The sequence below is a fragment of the Phodopus roborovskii genome, unplaced genomic scaffold, assembly GCF_943737965.1.
Source record: "Phodopus roborovskii unplaced genomic scaffold, PHOROB, whole genome shotgun sequence".
In the NCBI taxonomy this organism is placed as follows: domain Eukaryota; kingdom Metazoa; phylum Chordata; class Mammalia; order Rodentia; family Cricetidae; genus Phodopus; species Phodopus roborovskii.
The window spans coordinates 15,774,639-15,793,272 of record NW_026125444.1 but is presented as its reverse complement, the minus strand read 5'-3'; the positions used below and the strand labels follow the sequence as shown (position 1 = coordinate 15,793,272).

At 46.2% G+C, this 18,634-nt stretch overlaps 1 long non-coding RNA gene and 1 pseudogene across 1 annotated transcript; both read right to left on the bottom strand.

Moving 5' to 3' along the window:
• Positions 1–6,887: 6,887 nt before the first annotated feature.
• LOC127215397 (uncharacterized) lies at positions 6,888–11,678 on the bottom strand. The gene is made up of 2 exons (XR_007833944.1): positions 11,513–11,678; positions 6,888–7,397 (listed from the first exon to the last, which is right to left on the bottom strand). It is a non-coding gene; the product is annotated as an uncharacterized LOC127215397 (long non-coding RNA).
• Positions 11,679–15,067: 3,389 nt separating this feature from the next.
• Positions 15,068–15,584, bottom strand: LOC127215471 (NEDD8-conjugating enzyme UBE2F-like; annotated as a pseudogene).
• Between the last annotated feature and the right edge of the window lie 3,050 nt (positions 15,585–18,634).

Genomic DNA, 18,634 nt, shown 5'->3' with positions numbered 1-18,634 from the left:
CCCCACAGGCTTTCTGGAAGAAAGTGAAATTAAGCCTTCCCACGAGCCTTCAAAAATGTAAACTCTAAACTCCAGTTGTCGGGGTAACATCCTCACACTGCTGGGGTGCCATTTATATATTTTGGTGCTGATGGGCGTCCGTTACCATGAGAACAGGAATGGTATTACACAAAGTGAATGTTGGTACTTATCTTCCAGGCCCACAGAGACAGCCTCAGATTGGCTCGGAGAACCTACGAACCAAGATAGTGGGATCTAGAGGCTAGTAGGCTAGGGTTTCATTCTATTTGTTGTTGAATTTTGTCTTGAATGAAACACATCTTATGAAGCCGGGGGTGTGGTCCAGGAGGTAGAATGTTTGCCTAGCACACAGAAGGCCCGGGCTTGACCCCTACCATAAACAGAGTGTGGGCAGGCAGGGCAGGACTTCACCGTCATTTTGAGGCCAGCCTGGTCTATACGAGATCCTGTATGAAAAGAAATCAAAACAAAACCCCCAAAAGATGTTTTATTTATTTGCTAACTTTTTTTTTAATAAAAAGAGTCAGTTGCTGTATTAATTGTGACTTTAGATTCAGTAAGGGCTGAGTTATTTTTCTTGTTTTTTTTTAAGATTTTGTTTTATTCAATTGGGTGGAGTTTTGTTTTAAGCATGGCTTCACTGGGTAGCTCTGGATGCCCTAGAATTCAAAGCAGTCGTCCGGCTGCCTCATGCTGGAATTGCAGGCCAGCGCTCCCTCGCCTGCCTGTTATGCAGGTGCTGAGACTGGGTTTCATGACTAGCGGGACCTAGCCCTGAATTCCCACAGTCTTCCTCCTCCAGCGGACCGGATGGCACCCACTTTCCGGGTCATGTTCGGCTCATCCCTTCTCTCTTTCGCAGCCTTTGGGTTCAAGGGCGTAGCTTGTGCGTTTGCAGAATTCTCTACGGTCAAAACTGTTAGTTCTTCAAGCTTTCCATTTTCGTGTTCAGAATTAAGTTTCAGCTGACGATTTAAAATCAGCTAAACTCACGAGGTTTGTGTGTGGGAACAAAATTGGAGATAGGGAGAAAAAAAAAAAAAAAAAAGCTAAACCCACAGTGTGACTAGCAGCCCGTCACCTACACATATTTTAGTGAATCCTACTGATGGAATGTGCACACCTGGTGTGTTGATCACAGGACAGGCAATAGGCTGAACACATCACGTGCCTCATCTCATTTAATCCTCATAATACCTCTCAAGTAGGGGTCTGTTTTCCTGAGTCCGCCTTGCTACAGATAGTTAGGCAACCTTCCCGAGGTCACACATCTATCGTTCTTGAGGACTGTGGATGTGATACAGGTACTATGTGCTTCTACCCGAGCTTGACCTTCAAGACACAGAGTGTACTCTTTATAAAGGTACCTGAATCCTAAGCACTGAATGCGGTCCCACATCTGGGCAAAGTCAAACAACAGAAGGGTACCAGGAGACCCTGCCTCTGCTGCTCATCGGACTGCTGCCCTGCCTTACCCCGTCACACACCCGCCAGGCTAAAAGGATGACACTTGAGACATTGCCAGCAGTCCTATAAATCCATTCCTAGCCCCATAGAAGGATTTTATGTTGATTCAACAATCCTAAGTATGAGAATTTATTCTCAAAAATTAAAGTAACAATGAACCCGGAATAATGACACATACCTACAATTTCAGCCCTTAGGAAGCTGGGGCATAGGATGGAGAGATTGAGGCCAGATCGGGCTACATGATGAGATCTGATGCTTAATAACTTAATAATAATAATAACAATAAAACCAAAACAGCAGAAAGAATCCATTAAAATTGGAAACACAAAATAACTGGGCAAATTACAATATCAACTGAGCGGTATTTGCAGCCACTAAGACCCTGTGAAGGAGACTGTAGCGTCCGCGGTACAATTTGTTTCACTAATCCGGTGAAGGTCTAGAGATTTAAACAAGAGACAAGACAGCGGGCCATTCACAACCAGAATGCCGAATGCCGTTTATTGAGGGGAAGGAGCGGGCTTATATACTGACTCACAGCACAGTGGAAAACAATCCAGGGTCAAGTGTGCAAGTTCTCGGGTTAGCTCCTCCCCAGCAGACGTGTGTTAGCAAATCAGGCAGAGAACCAGTACAACTCTGGGGCAAGATGTTCCAGCCGAGACTGCAGAATGTTCCAGCCATCAGCTCAGGCTTGCTAAGGGTGCCTCGGGGGTCCATGCAGGGCCCTACTGCAGACAAGAATAAACGTGAAAACATTGATAATAGCATGAACATATTCAGTTCAGCATCTGAAAGTTACCCCTCAGTCCATGTCAATGTGTTCTCTCTCTCTCTCTCTCTCTCTCTCTCTCTCTCTCTCTCTCTCTCTATATATATATATATATAATGTATGTGTATATACACACATATTCATATATATTCATAATGTTAAGTGAAAAACATAATATGTCTAAGTAAAATTGGGGCTGGAGAGATGGCTCAGCAGTTAGGAGCTTGTATTGCTCTTCCAGAGGACCTGAGTACTTGTGAAAGCCTGGAAATGGAAAGTGGCTGCAAAGATCAGAGTCAAGGCTGGGAATATCGCTAGATGCTTGCCAGAGCCCTGGGTTGTTTCTGGCGCTGAAGGGAAAAAAGATAACAGGAGTTTGAGTACACTGATTTTCCTAACACTGAGCCAGTACCTAATGCATATGAGAGTCAACTGATAGTTTGGATTTTTTCCAGGTGTGATGGCGCATACCTTGAACCCCCAGCACTTAGGAGGCAGAGACAAGTAGATCTTCTGATTCTACAGCCAGCGTGGTTGATGTAGTCAGTCCCAGGACAGCTGGGCCTATGTAGTGAGAGCCTGTCTCTAAACAGATTGCTGTATGAGCATGAGATGATACAAGTTACTAACTTTTCTTCCTTAGTGATTTATCTTATGGCTGTTAGGATAAAGTTAGCACAACTTTATGCTGCTTTGAGAGAAGGTCTCTTGTAGCGCAAGCAGGCCCTCCAACTCATTGTGTAGTTGACAATGACCTAGTTTGTCCTAGCTTGCTTTCTGTCCCTGTGATAAAACCCTGACCAAAACCAGCTTAGGGGAAGAAAAAGTTTACAGTCCATACATGTTTAAGGCTCATCCATGCTATACTCTCAGAATTTCATTCATTTTTTAAGAGCAAATATTCTACCACCTTTTGATTATTCATTAAGAATAGATAGGGGTGATTTCTTCCCTTCTGACTGTGTGGATAGTGGTTCTGTGAGCATGGGCACATTTCTGACTCCCTGATTTCAATCCCCTTAGTTACATATCTAAAAATGGTCTTAGGTTATTTGGTAGATTAGTTCGCGGCATTGCTACCACAGAATACCAGAATCTGGGCAATTATAAATAACAGAAACTTATTTCTTACAGGCTTAGAAGCGAAGATCCAAGCCGTGGCATCTGATGAGGGCTTTCCTGAGGACTCCTTGAGAGGCAGAGGGCAGAAAGCAAAACCTCCATCATCACTTTCTTTTTTAGCCAAGAAATCAGAAGCACACTTTCTCTTTACAAACTCTAGTGAAAGTGCCGAGTTCTAAGTTGCTTGGATGGTCTAAACACAGGTCAGGACAGTCACTGCGGGTGGATTTGCTAGAAGAATTGTGACAGGTAAGGAGAGAGCCATGCTTCCTGTGGTGTCCCCATGGCTCTGGGACACCTTGCTTGGTGGCTCAGGAAGGAAAGCTAGAGCACAGAGCTTTTGCGGGACACAGCATATATGGACCTGGTTCCCTCCTCTGCTCCCGTACTGCTCATCCACGAGTCATTCCTTTAACAAATACTTGTCTTCTGGGTCTTTTTATTATGAAAAGAATGCATGCCTGGAGTAGTTGCTTGTGGAGCACGTATAGGCAGTAAAACCATTGCCCACACAATAACTCTACTCACAATGTCCAGAGACTGTCAATCTGTTTTCTTTTAAAGCATTTATTAACAGTGTATGTGTGGGTATGCACATGCCAGTGTGGGAGGGGACACAATTGAGAGGGAATGCTGATCTCTCCTAATCTTTGGGTCTCTGGAACTCAGGTTGCCGGCGTTGGTAGAGGTGCCTCCCTAACCAGCCCACGTCAAAGTGTGTTGCAGTAGCTGAACCGCTTACAATCTTTTGGTGACATCTGAGGATGTTAGTTCCTCCTAATTTGGCATTTGCCATTGCCTGTCTTGTTCACTATAGGCCATCAGTTTTGAGTGGGGAACTTCGATCGTAAAGCGTCCCCATGCACATGCGATTGCCACATCTTTCCCCCTTCCAAACAGACAGTCTCCTGTAGTCATTGTTCCCATCCCTTCTTACCTCCAGGTGGATTTATCGGTCTCTGAATGTCTGCTGACCTTCACGTTTCCCCAGCTCCCTAAACACCGTTGTCCATGCTGTACCTAACAATGGGTGGGAGTCTCCCCAGTGTTCCAGAACACACGCTGCTCTAATACAAACTCCTGCATCCAAGGGAGGCACCCAAGGTCATTAAGCATCCCACAAGTTCATAGACTCAATGAGCATTTTAGCGCCAAGTTGGTTAGGCAGCATTGACCTGGGAGCCCGTGCAAGACACATCCTTCGGTACATGCTTCCCCCCGGATGAGCATCCAGCAGTCTGTTCTTTGACAGGTTTGAATGACAGGTGAATGAGTCACTAGAGTGAATACAGCAATCCCCAGCACCTGAAAGATAGTCCTGGTTTCAAAGGACAGTCTGCTTCTCCACAGAAGTACCCCCTTGGCAGCCGGTCTTGGGCTTGTGTTGCTTGTGCTCAGGTAGATGGGTTGCATCCACTACCAACTCACAAGGGTCAGGTGCACTCAAGTTCTCCAGCGCAGGGACTCTGACATCTGTCCCGGGCTGCATCCTCCTTTGGCAAACTTCATAAACCTCTGTCACCCTCAAGGCAACATAACTCAAAGTGGAATGTGTCTGTTCTACCATGGTGCTTGCCTGGAGTGAGCTGGCTTTGAGCACAGGACCTGTAAAGCACAGGAAGGCAGGGCAGGGGGCAAGTGTGATCGTTTGAATGTAATTGACCCCCATAACCTCATAGGGAGCGGCGCTATTGGGAGGGGTGACTTTGTGGGTATGGCCTTGTTGGAGGAAGTGTGTCATTGTGGGGGCCAGTGTTGAGGTTTGCCATGCTCAGGATATTGCCCAGTGTCTCAAGTTGACTTCCTGTTAACTGCTGTCCTGTTACCTGTCTCAGCCACTACTCCAGCACCACGTCTGCCGGCATGCCACCATGCTCCCAACCATGATGAGAATGGACTGAACCTCTGAAATGTAAGTGAGCCACCCAATCAAATGTTTTCCTTTCTAAGAGTTGCTGTGGTCACGGTGTCTCTTCACAGCAATGGAAACCTAAGACAGCAAGTACGGAGTGATGAATCAGGGACACCACCTACACCTGCAACTGCCTCTTTCCAAGTGCCATGGTTGGGGTGTCAAGGCCTTTGAAATCTGTAACTTGTTTTTCATATTTTCAGGGACTCACAGCTAGGGACTCGAGTCTCAGAGACTTGGACTTAGATTTTTGGGCAGTCCTGGAAACTTGTGAGAATTTGGGGGATTCTCAAATGTCCTTTAACATCTTGAGTCTTTGGGGACTAAGGGCAGGATGCCAGGGTTAAGCCTGGAATGTTCCACAATGATTCATGTAGTGGAGGTCTAGCTGTGGTGCAGTACTAATCACAGATGACTGGATCACTAGGGCTATAATCTTATCAGTAAATTAATCCACACTAATGGAGGCGTGGCTGAACTGTGAAGTTGGCGGAAACTGTAGGAGGCAGGGCCTGCTTGGAGTAAGTAGGTTACTGGAGGCTTGTTTTTGAAAAGTGTGTCTTAGTCTGGTATAATGATGCGCATCCAGGAGACAAAGGTAGACAGATCTCTGAGTTCTAGGCTAGTCTGGTCTACACTGTGAGTTCTGGGCTGGCTAAACTACACAGTGAGAGCCCTGCTTCAGGGAAGACATGAAGGAAGAAAAGTGTTTGGTCCCTGGCCCCTCTCTGCCTTGGTTTGCCCTCCCTGGCAACTGTAAGATGGTCAGCCTCTTCTGCCGCATGTTCTCAGTGTGTTAGTCTGCCCTGTCTCATTCCCAAAATAAAGGAGCCAGCCTCTGACACCGTGAGTGGAAAAAAGTCCTCCTTCTTTAAAGATCGTTCCTCAGGCCTCTGCCACATGGGACGTAAAACTTATTCTGGTGTGTTCTCCTTCCTGTACCCATGTCCGAGTGTGCAGGTGCATGTGTACAGAGGCCACCGACTGACATTGGTATCTTCCTTAATTGCTTCCTCCAGGGTCTCTCACTGAACCCAGAGCTCACTGACCCTGAGTGACCAGAAAAACCCCAGGATCCTCCTGTCACAGGCACGGGATGTCCGCAGTGCCAGGGCTACAAGCATGCACCACAGTGCCGGGTTGCATGGGGGATGCTGGGGATCAAACTCATGGCAAGCACTATATCCAGAGCCATTTTCTTGGCCCCAGATTGTGTCAGTCATGGGCTTGCATACCTGGGAAGATTAGAACACTTCTAACAATTTTAGTCTCCCCTGGAGTTTGTAGTTAATTCAAATTAAAGACTGCTAAGCAGAAAATAATAAAAACAAATTATTTATTTTCCACTTCATCGAAAAAGGGAAGGATTAAGGGTAACTTAATGGCAGAGCTCTTCCTGAGTAGAGGCCCCAGGCTCATCCCCAGCATTGAAAACAAAAGCAAAAAAAAAAAAAAAAAAAAAAAAATCAAAACCAAAGCACAGCAGAAAAAGCCCAAGAGGACGTTGTTCACAAGGTAGACCTGTGCTTTCTGCCCTGCCCTCTCTAAACATCTTCTTGCAAAAGAAAATGACTCATTGCAAACTGGAGCTGCCTTCTGAGAACAAGGTTTAATTCAGGTCCAGAACTATGATTATAATACCATAAAAATCACTACCAATGTTGTTGTTACCTTTAAGCACCGCTTGGGTTTGGTTTTCCTGATTACCTCTGAAAAACCAAAGTGAAGCCATCTAGTGCCTGGCTTAGCTGTGACATAAAGGTGCATTGCTCTGTCATTTACCACAGAGGAGTTTACCGGCTCTGTGCTTCTGGTTGCCTTGTCTTTAGTAAGTCTATATTGCCTGCCGTCTTTGAGTTATCCTGAGTGCTTTCTCCCACCTTCTGTTCTTTTCACTTAAATCTTGTTCTTCCCCCTTTTCCCTTTGGGAGCGCCTGGCCAAGGGAAGCCTCGAAGATACAGGCAGTCGGCAACATTGTGGGCAATGTAGTAGAGGTTCAGCATGGCCGCAGGGCTAAGGATGTCAGCTTCCGGCTTCTTAGGCTTCTGCTTCTTCCCGAAGGTCTTCACCCGGACTTTCCCTTTCTTCCCTTTACCTGACTTTTAAAGACAAGAGCAACCAAGGGGAGAAAATTAGTTTCTATCACTTTGATGTGATTTTCTTCTTCCTTCCATCCTTCCTTTTTTCTTTCTTTTTTACTTTCTTTCCTTCCTTCCTCCCTTCCTTCCTTCCTTTCTCTTTTCCTTCCTTCCTCTCACCCCCCCCCTTCCTCTTGGAGACAGGGTCTGACCATCTAGACCAGGCTGGCCTTGAACTCACAGAGATCTACCTGACTCTTTGCCTCCCAAGTGCTGGGATCAAAGGCGTGTGCCATCAAGCCCTGCCTTGAAGTAATTTCCCACATTTCCTTATTGACTTTAAGGGGAAATGGAAGACTAAAAGGAAAAAAAAAAAATCCAGACTACCACAACAAACATGTTTGTGGTTCAAAATAACTAGAAGAGCCAGAAAGTTCCCAACACAGAGTTGATTAATGTTGGAGGAAATGAAATGCTAATTAGTCTGATTTTATGTCTATATATATCACATTATTGTATTGCATCCCACAAATATGTACAAATATTCCATATCATTTTTTAAAAAATGCTTGCCTGGAGCAGGAGAATCAAACACAATCTAATGTGACAGATGCTTACTAAGCTGTTTGTATTTAAAGAAACCAAACCCAATGTGACCCATGCCCTTTTTTGTTTGGCACTTTCTTGCATTCTTATTTGCATAAGCTTTGAAAGGACATTTTTGAGGAAAACGGGGAACCCTGTCTGTTAGGTCTGATAATGGCATTTGGTGTGCACATGTCTCGGAGATGCACATTGAAGCTGCAGAGATGAAATAAAAGACTAGGGATTCGCCAGTACTCTCTGCACCCTACAAAGAAGAGAAACCACAGATCTATGGGGATTTATTTTACCAAACTATTCTTGAATATCTCTGGAGGGTTGCATACTAAAAATTAAATTTAAAACAAGATACACAGACAGGAGACACATATGTATTTTGGTACTTGTTATGCAAGTACTTTTTACTCAAGCAGTCATGAGATTTAAGTGAGATGTGGATACAAGACAACAGACTGAAGCAAGCACTTTTTAGCAAATGATTCCTGCCATCATGTTTATCACCAGAGGGCTGTGCTTCAAGGTGGACAAGTATCATTCATCTTCAAAATGAAACTGTCTCGAAAACAAACAAGCAAACAAAAGATTTTGAATGTTGGCTCATTTATTTGTCTATTTATTTTGGTCTTTTTGAGACATGGTTTCTGTGTAGCCCTGGCTGTCCTGGAACTCACTCTGTAGACCAGGCTGGCCTTGACTTCAGAGATCCTCCTGCCTCAGCCTCCCTAGTGCTGGGATTAAAGGTGTGCACCACCTCCCAGCTCTTCTATAATTTTACACTTTCTTGAATGTCAATGGCACTTGGCTTACCTCAAAAAACTGCAACAAAATGTGTGTGCACACGTATGCACGTACACAGGTCTTAACCTTTAAATGGGCTGTCTGGTGGTTTGAAAGAAAATGGCCCCCATAGGGAGTGTCATTTTTAAGAGGTGTGGCTTTGAGAGAGTAGGAGTGGCCTTGTAGGAGGAAGTGTGTCACTTCAGGGGGTCTCCATTGCTCAAGCTGCACTCAGTGTGGTTGACAGCTCACTTCCTGTTACTGTGGATCAAGACGTAGACTCAGCTCCTTCTCCAGCACCATGTCTGCCTGTGTGCTGCTGTGCCCTGCCATGATGATAGTGGACTGAACCTCTGAAAGTGTAAGCCACCCAATTAAGTGTTTTCCTTTATGGGGGTTGTGGGGCTGTGGTGACTCTTCACAGCAACAGAAACCTTAACTAAGATAGGTTGAGAACTAAAATTCATATCAAAGTTATGAATTTTTAACTTTTTTATGTATACAGAGTTCTGACTGCATGTCTGCCTGCAGGCCAGAAGAGGGCACCAAATCTCATTACAGATGGCCGTGCGCCACCATGTGGTTGCTGGGAATTGAACTCAGGACCTCTGGAAGAGCAGTCACTGCTCTTAACCCCTGAGCCATTTCTCCAGCCTGAATCTTTAACTTTTTTGTTTGTTTGTTTTTAAGGCAGGATCTCACCATGTAAACCAGGCTGGCCTCTAACTCAGAGATCCATCTACCTCTGCTTCCTGAGTGCTAGGATCAGAGTTGTGTACCACTATGCTCAGTTGAACTTGACATTTTTAGAAATTGGCAAATTGGGGTGGGCGAGCTGGCTTAGTAACTAAGGACAGTTGTCATTAAGCCAGACAAGCTGAGTTAAATCTCCAGGTCTTACATGGTAAGTAAGTAGAGAGAACTCACTCTTGCAAGGTACCCTCTGACCTCCCTGTGTGTGCCATGCCCTGTGTGCATATGCACACACAAATCAATAATTAAATGTAATTTAAAAATTTGGAAAATTGATTCCAAAATTAGACGGACTTGTGAAGGATGTAAGATAAGGGCTTTAAGTATTAATTCGAAATTCCCATGTGTCGTAGACATTTCCAAAATCCATACAGAAATGCAAAGGACTTTGAAGAAGGACAAAGTTGGAGGGTTAATATTACCTTATAAAGCTACATTATCAGACTACAGTGTGTTAGCGGTGTCAAGATAGACAAACAGACCAGGGGAACAGAATAGAGTCCAGAAATAAATGCACGTGGATATGAGGAACTCATTTTCAGGGAAAGCATCACTATAAGGGTTACCCTCTCTATAGTATATGGTGCCGGAATAATGAAGGTCCATCAGCAAAACACAAAAGCAAAGAACACCAACTAATTCTTGAACCTTACCAAACAAACAAAAAACCCTCAAAACTCATCACAGACCTCAATATAAAATCTCAAGTCACAAAACCTCTAGAGACCGTTATGAACTTCAGTTGGCAAAGATTCCTATTGGAAGCACAAACCAGGTGCTGTATTGGCTCTGAAATGTCCCCGTAGGTCTGTGTGTTTGGACACTTGGTTTCCAGCTGGTGGGGCTGTTTGGGATGGGGTGGGTGGGGTGGGGTGGGGTGGACTTTGAGGTTTTACAGCTGGAGCCTACTTGCTGCTCCCTTTTCCTGGTGGCCAGCTGACTTCACACTCCTGAAGCCAAGCCTTCCCCATCACTAGGACCATCTTCTTTGCAACCGTAAACAAAAAAATAAAGCCTTTCTCAGTTTTGTCACGGTATTCAATTACAGCAACAGAAAAAGATACAACATCATGAAGAACAAGTTGCTAAGCTTGCAATCATAATGTGAAACCTTTGCTTTCCAAAGAGAGAATGCAGTAAGAGCATTCTTTAGTGTGGAGGTAGGCCTTTGTCATATACTGATGTCAGATTATTTTCTCCCAGCCTCTGGCTTGATTTTCATTCTCTCTTGGAAAGCAAACGTTTCACATTATGATTGCATCTTTGAGATCGTGCTCTCTCTGCTTTCTGACCTGCCGCCATGCGGGCAGCTACGGTCAGACCATTGCCGGGAACTCTGCCATGCCCTCGTCACTACTAGGGACTGAAACTTGTGAGTGTAAACTGAGTAAGTTTAACTGTTAAATTGTTTCTTCGGGTGTTTGGTCACAGCCACCTGAAAAGGAATGAATATAGATGCAATGCTGGTATAGAGCACAGAAAACAAGTATTTCTGTTGTTCTCAATTTCAAGATGACTTTTTCATTCACTCAACAAGTATTTCCAACTTTCTCTGTGTTCTTGTCTCTGTACCTACACACACAGAGGAGAGGACTGTCCACAGGAGGCTCAGTCCAATGACGGAACAAGACACCTGCCCTTTATCACAAATGCATTGATGAAACAACCATGCTGGGAAAGGGTTCCAGGAGCGTCCAGAATCACGCCAGCACAGGCAGAAATACTGAGAGAGCAGGCTGAGGGCTTAGAGAGTTTGTAAGCAGAACAAACGGCCCAATAGACTTGGAGGTTGGAGAGACTATGCAAAGAGGAAGGGACCAAACAAGGTCAGTGTCTGTCCACAGGTAAATGGCTGAGGATGGGGTGGGGAGGGGAAGTCTTTCTCATCAGAGCAGGCGACTGTAACACCAGTCCCCAGTCTCGAGATTCAGACCCCGCACCCCAGCCCCCACTCCCGGCGTCGAGGTCCCCGCGCCCGCTCCGGGGCCCCGCTGCGCTCTCACCGTCGCGTTGCCGCCTGCCCCGGCCGTGGCCGCAGTTAGACGCCCTCGCGGTGAGCGGAGGCGCAGATGCTTTCGGGGGAGCTGGGCGAGCTCAGCAAGCAGTCAGCCACCGAGCTGCTGGTACGAAAGGCCCGGCTCTGCCCACTCCAGGCGCTGGGACGCGCCGCACCCCGGGAGCCCGCTGCGGAGCGCCTGCGTCCCGCTCACCGCCGCCGCCTAACCTTGCACTGTTTACCTGTTGCTAGGACACGGGGGCGGAGCGTGCAGCAATGGGGCGGAGCCTGGCTGGCCCGCGGGCGAGTGCGTGCGTGCGTGCGTGTGCGTGTGAGTGTGTGTGTGTGTGTGTGTGTGTGTGTGAGTGTGTGTGAGTGTGTTCTGATTTGCCCCGCTGGCTGGGGCAGGCGCTTTTCACCTTATTTTGCTAGTTGTTGACAATGGCTATGAAGTCCAACTAGACGCTGAGTAGGATAGTTTTGTCCCGGGAGGTGTGATTGGGCCGGGCCACCAAGATAGGCAGCTTTGTCTTTGGGTAGGAAAGGCTGGCGGGAGGGTTGGCCGAACTTCTCTCTTGAAACTGTCGGAAACTCCTTGGCCTCTCTTGGAAAAACAAGAATAAGGAGGATTCAAGTGAGAATAACAGAAGAAATGTCTGTAAAAAATAGTCTGGTACAGCCCGGAGGAGAGGAAGGTGGGCAGGGTTCTTATTTATATTCTGGGCTAAAGAAGATTCTGTTCTCTTCTAAACCTTGTGAGTCCTTCCTCTTCTCCCAGAATATGTTTGGGGCACAATTCTTGCTTTTTTATAACTCTCACCATTCCATTCCATTCACTGAGTGGTTGTATATTTGCCAAGTACCTGACTCCTGGCTTGCCCTGGGAATTAGCACCCAATTTGGGGCAAGGTTCTTGAATGTAAATGTTGGAGGAGGGAGGGGGAACAGAGCAAAGTGCAAAGAGTGTGGAATGAAATTGGTCACAATTAAACGTGGACTTGGCGGTTTAAGGGCACTTGCTCCTGCGGAGGACCTCGGTTTGGTTCCCAGCACCTACACGGTAGTTCACACAACCAGAGGATCCAGTGCTGCCTTCTGAGCCCCACAGGCACCAGACAGCCACATAGTGCACAAATATACATACAGACAAAACAAAAAGCAAGCAAGCAGACAAAAAACCTCATACACGGTGGTAGTTTGACTGTATCGGCCCCATAAGCCCAAAGGAAGTGACATTAATGGGGGCATGGCCTTATTGGAGTAGATGGAGTTGTGGAGGAAGAGTGTCACTGTGGAGGCAGGCTTTGAGGGCTCATCTATGTTCAAGCCACGCCCAGTGAGGCAGGCCACTTCCTGTTGCCTGCAAGTTAGGATGAAGGACACTTGACAACTTCTCCAGCACCGTGTCCGCCTGCACTTCTCCATGTCCACCATGATGATAAGGACTCAAAATGTAAGCCACCCACTTAAATGTTTTCCTTTATAGGAGTTGCCATGGTCATGGTGTCTCTTCACAGCAATGGAAACCTTAAGACATTCACATAAAAGAATGAACAGAAATCTTTAAGGCCATGCGGTGATAGCACACACCTTTAATCCCAGCACTTGGGAGGCAGAGGCAGGCAGATCTTTATGAGTTTGAGGCCAGCCTGGTCTACAGAGTGAGTTCCAGGACAAGCTCCAAAGCAATACAGAGAAACCCTGTGTCAAAAAACCAACCAACAAACAAATAAATAAAATAAAAGATAAATCTTTAAGAAAAACCCTCCTTTGGGGCTTGGAGAAGTTAAGGGTGCTTGTTGCTCTTGCAGAGGACCACATCGTGGCTCACAACCATCTGGAACTCAATTCCAGGGAATCTGATGTCCTCTTCTGACCTCCATGGTCACAAGCACACACACAGTGCACAGACATACATGCAGGTAAAACATGCATACAATAAAATGAACAAATCTAACAGAAATGTTAAAGGGATAGGTGTTTTGCAGTCAGTTGCATTGTTTTGCCCTGCTAAGGGCTGGAGCCCAGGGCCTTGCCCTCTGAAACTGTAAGCCAGCCCCCGATTAAGTACTGCCTCCCATAAGTTAGTGACTGTGTCTCTTCACAGAAACAGTGACCCAGACAGATGGAGAGGGAGGCAACACTTACACAGATTCGGGGCTTACTGCATTATCCGAATAGCTCAGTGCAAAATGGAAATATAGAAAGCAAGGAAAGAAACCACTAAAGAATACTCAACTATACACCTTGTCATTGTCCCCCACCCCACCCCACCCGACTCTCAGGTCACCATATATCACTCTACACGCCCAGTAAGCTCCAAATGTACCTTGCATCACACCCTGTAGTGAGATAGTTCTGCGTTAACACCCTGCCTGCCAAACCTTCTTCGGCCTGACGTCCCTCCTCTCTCTCCAGGTCGATGCCCTCTGCTCTGGCTTGGACTGTCTGTACCTGGGCTGCTGCAGTCCTGGAACCCTGCTGCCCCTTTGACTTTGACACTCCTCCATGTTTTAAAGCACAGAGTTAACCCCGGGTCACTCATTTTCAAAAACTGTCCGTGGCTATTTCCTACAAAGAACTAGGGGTGCTTTGGGTTGGCATCTGTGGCTTTTCATAACCCTTAGTCCCTCTTCTAGCTCTCTTCCCAATAGCACAACAGACTTTGTTTTTGTCCCCCTCATCCCTCCCTGGGGTTTGTGGCAGTATTCCACCTCTTGGCTTCTGTTCTGTGTTCCCTCTGCCTTGAGTGCCCTGTGGATCAGAAGCCCTGTGGAAGGCTGCAGCTACCTGTATGTAGTTAGGTATGGTATTTACTTATTTCTCCACAGTGAGCAGCGACTTAGGCTCATGATCACATGTCACAGCAGTGATGACAGTCAGACAGACAAGGAGCACGCTTCATGATTCAGTGGGAAGTCTTATCCCTGCATCCTGCCAAATCCACTGACTTCTCCATGCTCACTGACCCCTGAACCCGAGTTACTGGAAGACACAGCAGCCATTTTCCATTGCACAGTAAGACACCCGAGGTCAGGAATAACACATTTATTTAGCCCACAGTTTTGGAGACTGAAGATCAGGAGTCCTTTCAGTTTGTTCTTTTGTGAGGTCATAATGGCAGATGGCATCAGGATAGCAATGGGTCAGAGAATGTAGCCTTTCTCCTTTCTTTTTCCACAGTTTATAGTGGGTTTCTTATCGTCAATCTGCCAGTCACACCGAACATGCCATTACATCACTTGTATAGGACACCAGTTTTGTTGGGGGGGGTGGGGAAGTAAGCAAACGCTATCCTCAATGGTGAGTTCATTACAACTTCAGAGGAATCCCACAGTCTAGACAGTAGAGTTTCAGTAAACATGTTACGGGAAGCAGACAATGCTCTCAAGGTCCAGACACATTGTGTAGTCAGGAGGATGGTCTTCTTCAGGACAACGTGGTCGATAGACTGGGACAATCCCAAGGGGCTGACAGTATGAGGATGGGGAGGAGGGCTGCCTCGAGCTGTTTCACATCAGAGACAACTGTGACAGTCCTCAGACCTGCAATCTCTCCTCTTTCATCTGGCATAGCGTTTGATGTATTCACCCACTTTGTCCTGGAAACCCTCCTTGTCTCGTAAATGATGCTCAACAGCTTCAATATTCAGTGGATCATTAAAATTCAATTGAGTTTAATCCCCAAACATCCTTCAATGGCCTAGTGGGAGCCCAGCCAGTGCCATCAATTGAATGCTCTCTTAGTAAACTTAGACATATTTCCCTTGTTTCTGAGACACCGGGGTGCCAGATTTTAGTCAAGCATGTCACCTTGGGAGGCACCATGTAGTAGGTAGGCATCAGGAGCTTCAGTTTCAAACTGAAATTTTCCACCCTGGTAGTAACCCTCATCTGGGCTTACCGTTAGCTGAAAGCAATAATGCTTGCTTGGATCAGGAAAATGTTCATTACCTGTATAGGGTAAATTAGTTTCAAGTTCTGCAACTTGTCTCTCACAGAATCCCTCCAAGTGGAGGCTGATGTCCGGGATCCTTTGAGACCATCATCCCACTTGAGCGTGTATGCCAGCGTTAGCATTACCGTCACCTTCCTCCTGAGCACCGCGAGTCTTCGAGGCCGGCCGGCATCCAACACCATGCCCGACCAGCAGCAGCAGCAAGACGGGATAACCCTCACCCTGGTTTGCTTTCTATTACTGTGATAAGCACCATGACCAAAGCTAGCATCTTGTGGGAGGACAGGGTCTATTTGACTTCTACATTCTGACCAATGGTGGACTCATCATTGAGAGAAGTCAGAGCAGGCGCTCATGCAGAAACGGGCAGGAGTGGAGGAACGTTGCTTACTGGTGTAAGGTCTATATTACTCAGAACCACCTACCCAAGGGTGGCACCACCCACCGTGGGCAGAGCCCTCCCACATCAATCACATCAAGACAATACCCCCAGACATGACTGCAGCCAATCTGAAGGAAACAATTCCTTGAGATTCCCTCTTCGTGATGTATATAGATTTGTGTCAAGTTGACAAAACAAACTGGCACCCTCTTTAACCTGAGCTGTTAACCACCATCAGGAAGGTGCTTTGGACTTGAGGCCAGAGATGTAAGGTTAAGTCTTTGTCATATTTCTTAATGGTTGTGGGATTTGGAACTCTCCGAATTTTCTTCCTGGTTTTCTGTGAGGATAATAGGGTAGCATAAAAGTGAAAATGCCCTGGGATTTAAGGCCTTTCCAGTAAGGCCTACTTTAAAAGATGTAAGAGGTATTGGAACTAGAGAGATGGCTCAGCTGTTAAGAGCTCCGGCTACTGTGGCAGAAGACCTGGATTTGATTCCAGGCACCTACACAGCAGCTCACAAGCATCTGTAACTCCAGTTCCAGGGCAAACGTCCTCTCTGGTCTCCAAGAGTACAGACACACAGGCAAACACTTATAAAATAAAAATAAGCAAATCTTTTAAAAAGATAATATAAAGTACAAGAAGGTATGGCCTTCCAGTGGGACATAAAATGGTCATGGTGACTGGAAGAGCTTTGGTACAGGATTTCAGTGTGGGAGGGTAAGTAAAGCTGGAGGGCTGGAGAGTTTGAATTTAGTCCAGGTTTCACAGTGAGGCCCTATCTCCAAAAAAAAAAAAAACTTAGAACTTTTTCCCCCCACAAGAGCTGAACAAATCCTACAGTGTAAATGGGAAGATGTTAAATTTGGGTAGCTATTGAATCTCACTTTAGAAAAGCTATGGTTCACTTTATCTATTTATGAATACACATCCTTATGTCTTCTTTATAAATAGTAAGACTAACTGTGCTGTTGTTTAAAAAAAAAAAAAAAAAAAAACATGACCAGAATTGAAGCATGCATTCTTAGAATAGCTAAATGTGTGAGTGTTCTATCACTGTCTTTCTTAGAAGTTATACTTGAAAATCCCTCCTTTGTCCTTCCTACTCTGTTCCTTCCTGCCTTTTCTTCCTTCCTTTTTTCTCTTTATCTCCAAGTGCTCCTGTCACATAGAACCCCGTCCTTCATAGTCCTCATACTGAAGAGGAAGGTGACAAAGGACAAAGTGTTTTCTGGAGGAAGTTCCCTCAGGTCAGTTAGCAGGGTGCCAGCAACAACACCTCAGGGAACCGGGAGGCACTTCAGAGAGGACTTGTCAAGAGCTGGCATCAGCCAATGGCGGACAGGGACAGGGTTGATGCTTTTGAGTCCAAGAGCCTTCAATGTCTTGTAAACACTCAGCTCTGCTGACACAGCACAAACGATGATCCACGAGACATATATGTGAATGGGCACGGCCGCACTCCAGGCAAGCTGCTGTGGAATGTGAAGTTTGAGTTTCATAGACGTTTCCTGTCTGAAAATACTTTCCTTCTTTGGATTTCTCTCCTCAACCAGTTAAAAAATGTGAAACCAGATTGGCAGTATGGCTCAGTGGGTAGAATACTTGCCTAGTGCATGTTAGGCTGTGGGTTCCGAGTACCAGGCACCGCATAAATTGATCATAGTGACATGTCTCTAACCTCATTACTTTAGATGGTGGAGGCAGGGGGACCCAGGTCAGGCCTAGGAACTGGCTGAGTCTGTAAAATGCTTGCTGCTCATGCAATTTAGATCTGCAACAAGCATGTAAAAAGTCTGATAACCTTTGACCTCCACATGCTCATGTGTGCACAACCGTGTCCCTCCACCCAAAAAGTTCAAGGTCATCCTGGAGTCTGAGCACAGATGAACCTACATGAGATCCTGTCTGAAAAACAAAGCACGATGAGACAAAAAAAGACGTAAAAAATCTTTCTTAGTTCGTGCATTATATAAAACTGGCGTTTTGGTGGTTGGCCAGAGTTGGCCATGCGCTGGAATTTGCTGACCCCTGGTGTAGAGAACTGAGGTGCTTTTTAGTCTTCTTGGGGGGTGTTCTTTGAGAGGGAGAGAATGAAAAATAAGTCACAAATAATCAGTAATGTTTAACAAGCCTTATTCTGACCCTCACACATTTAACCCTTACAACCCTTACAGGCAGTAGTGGAAGCTTCAGTTAGCAGCTGAAGGAAGATGTCTGACTCACAGTTTCGGGCTTGGCCTTGCACAGGCTTGGGCCTGTAGCAAGCCACTCATCTCCTTGTGACTGAGGAGGGGAGCGAGGAAGAGACCAGCATCCCATGTCCCCTTCAAGGGCGTGTCCCCAGTGATGTGACTTCCTTCCCCTCTGCCCCAGCCCACCTCTTAAAGACTCTGTCACCTCCCAGAAGTGTCACAGGCTTTGGGGGGGAGGACATTCAAAATCCCAAGCACAGCAGTCAGTGTTTTCCCCATTCTGCTGGGGCATAGATGTGTTATGTGTCACATATCCAGAGTCAGGACTAGTCCCCAGATGTCTGTACCACTATGCCACGCTGCCTGTCTGGGTGAAACATGGTGGGGCTCAGAAATACTTGCACATGAAAAATCTTAGTCCTGCCAGTTCTGTTACAAATCTGTTACCAAACGTACAAAGTCACATTCCCATTTGAAGGCAAGGGGACAGATGGTACTGTCTTAGTTAGCGATGAAGTCACTGTCCTCAAAGGCGTTTGGGCAGAGGTGGGGTGACTTTTTGTACTCTGCCGTGGCTTAGAAAGACTGTGG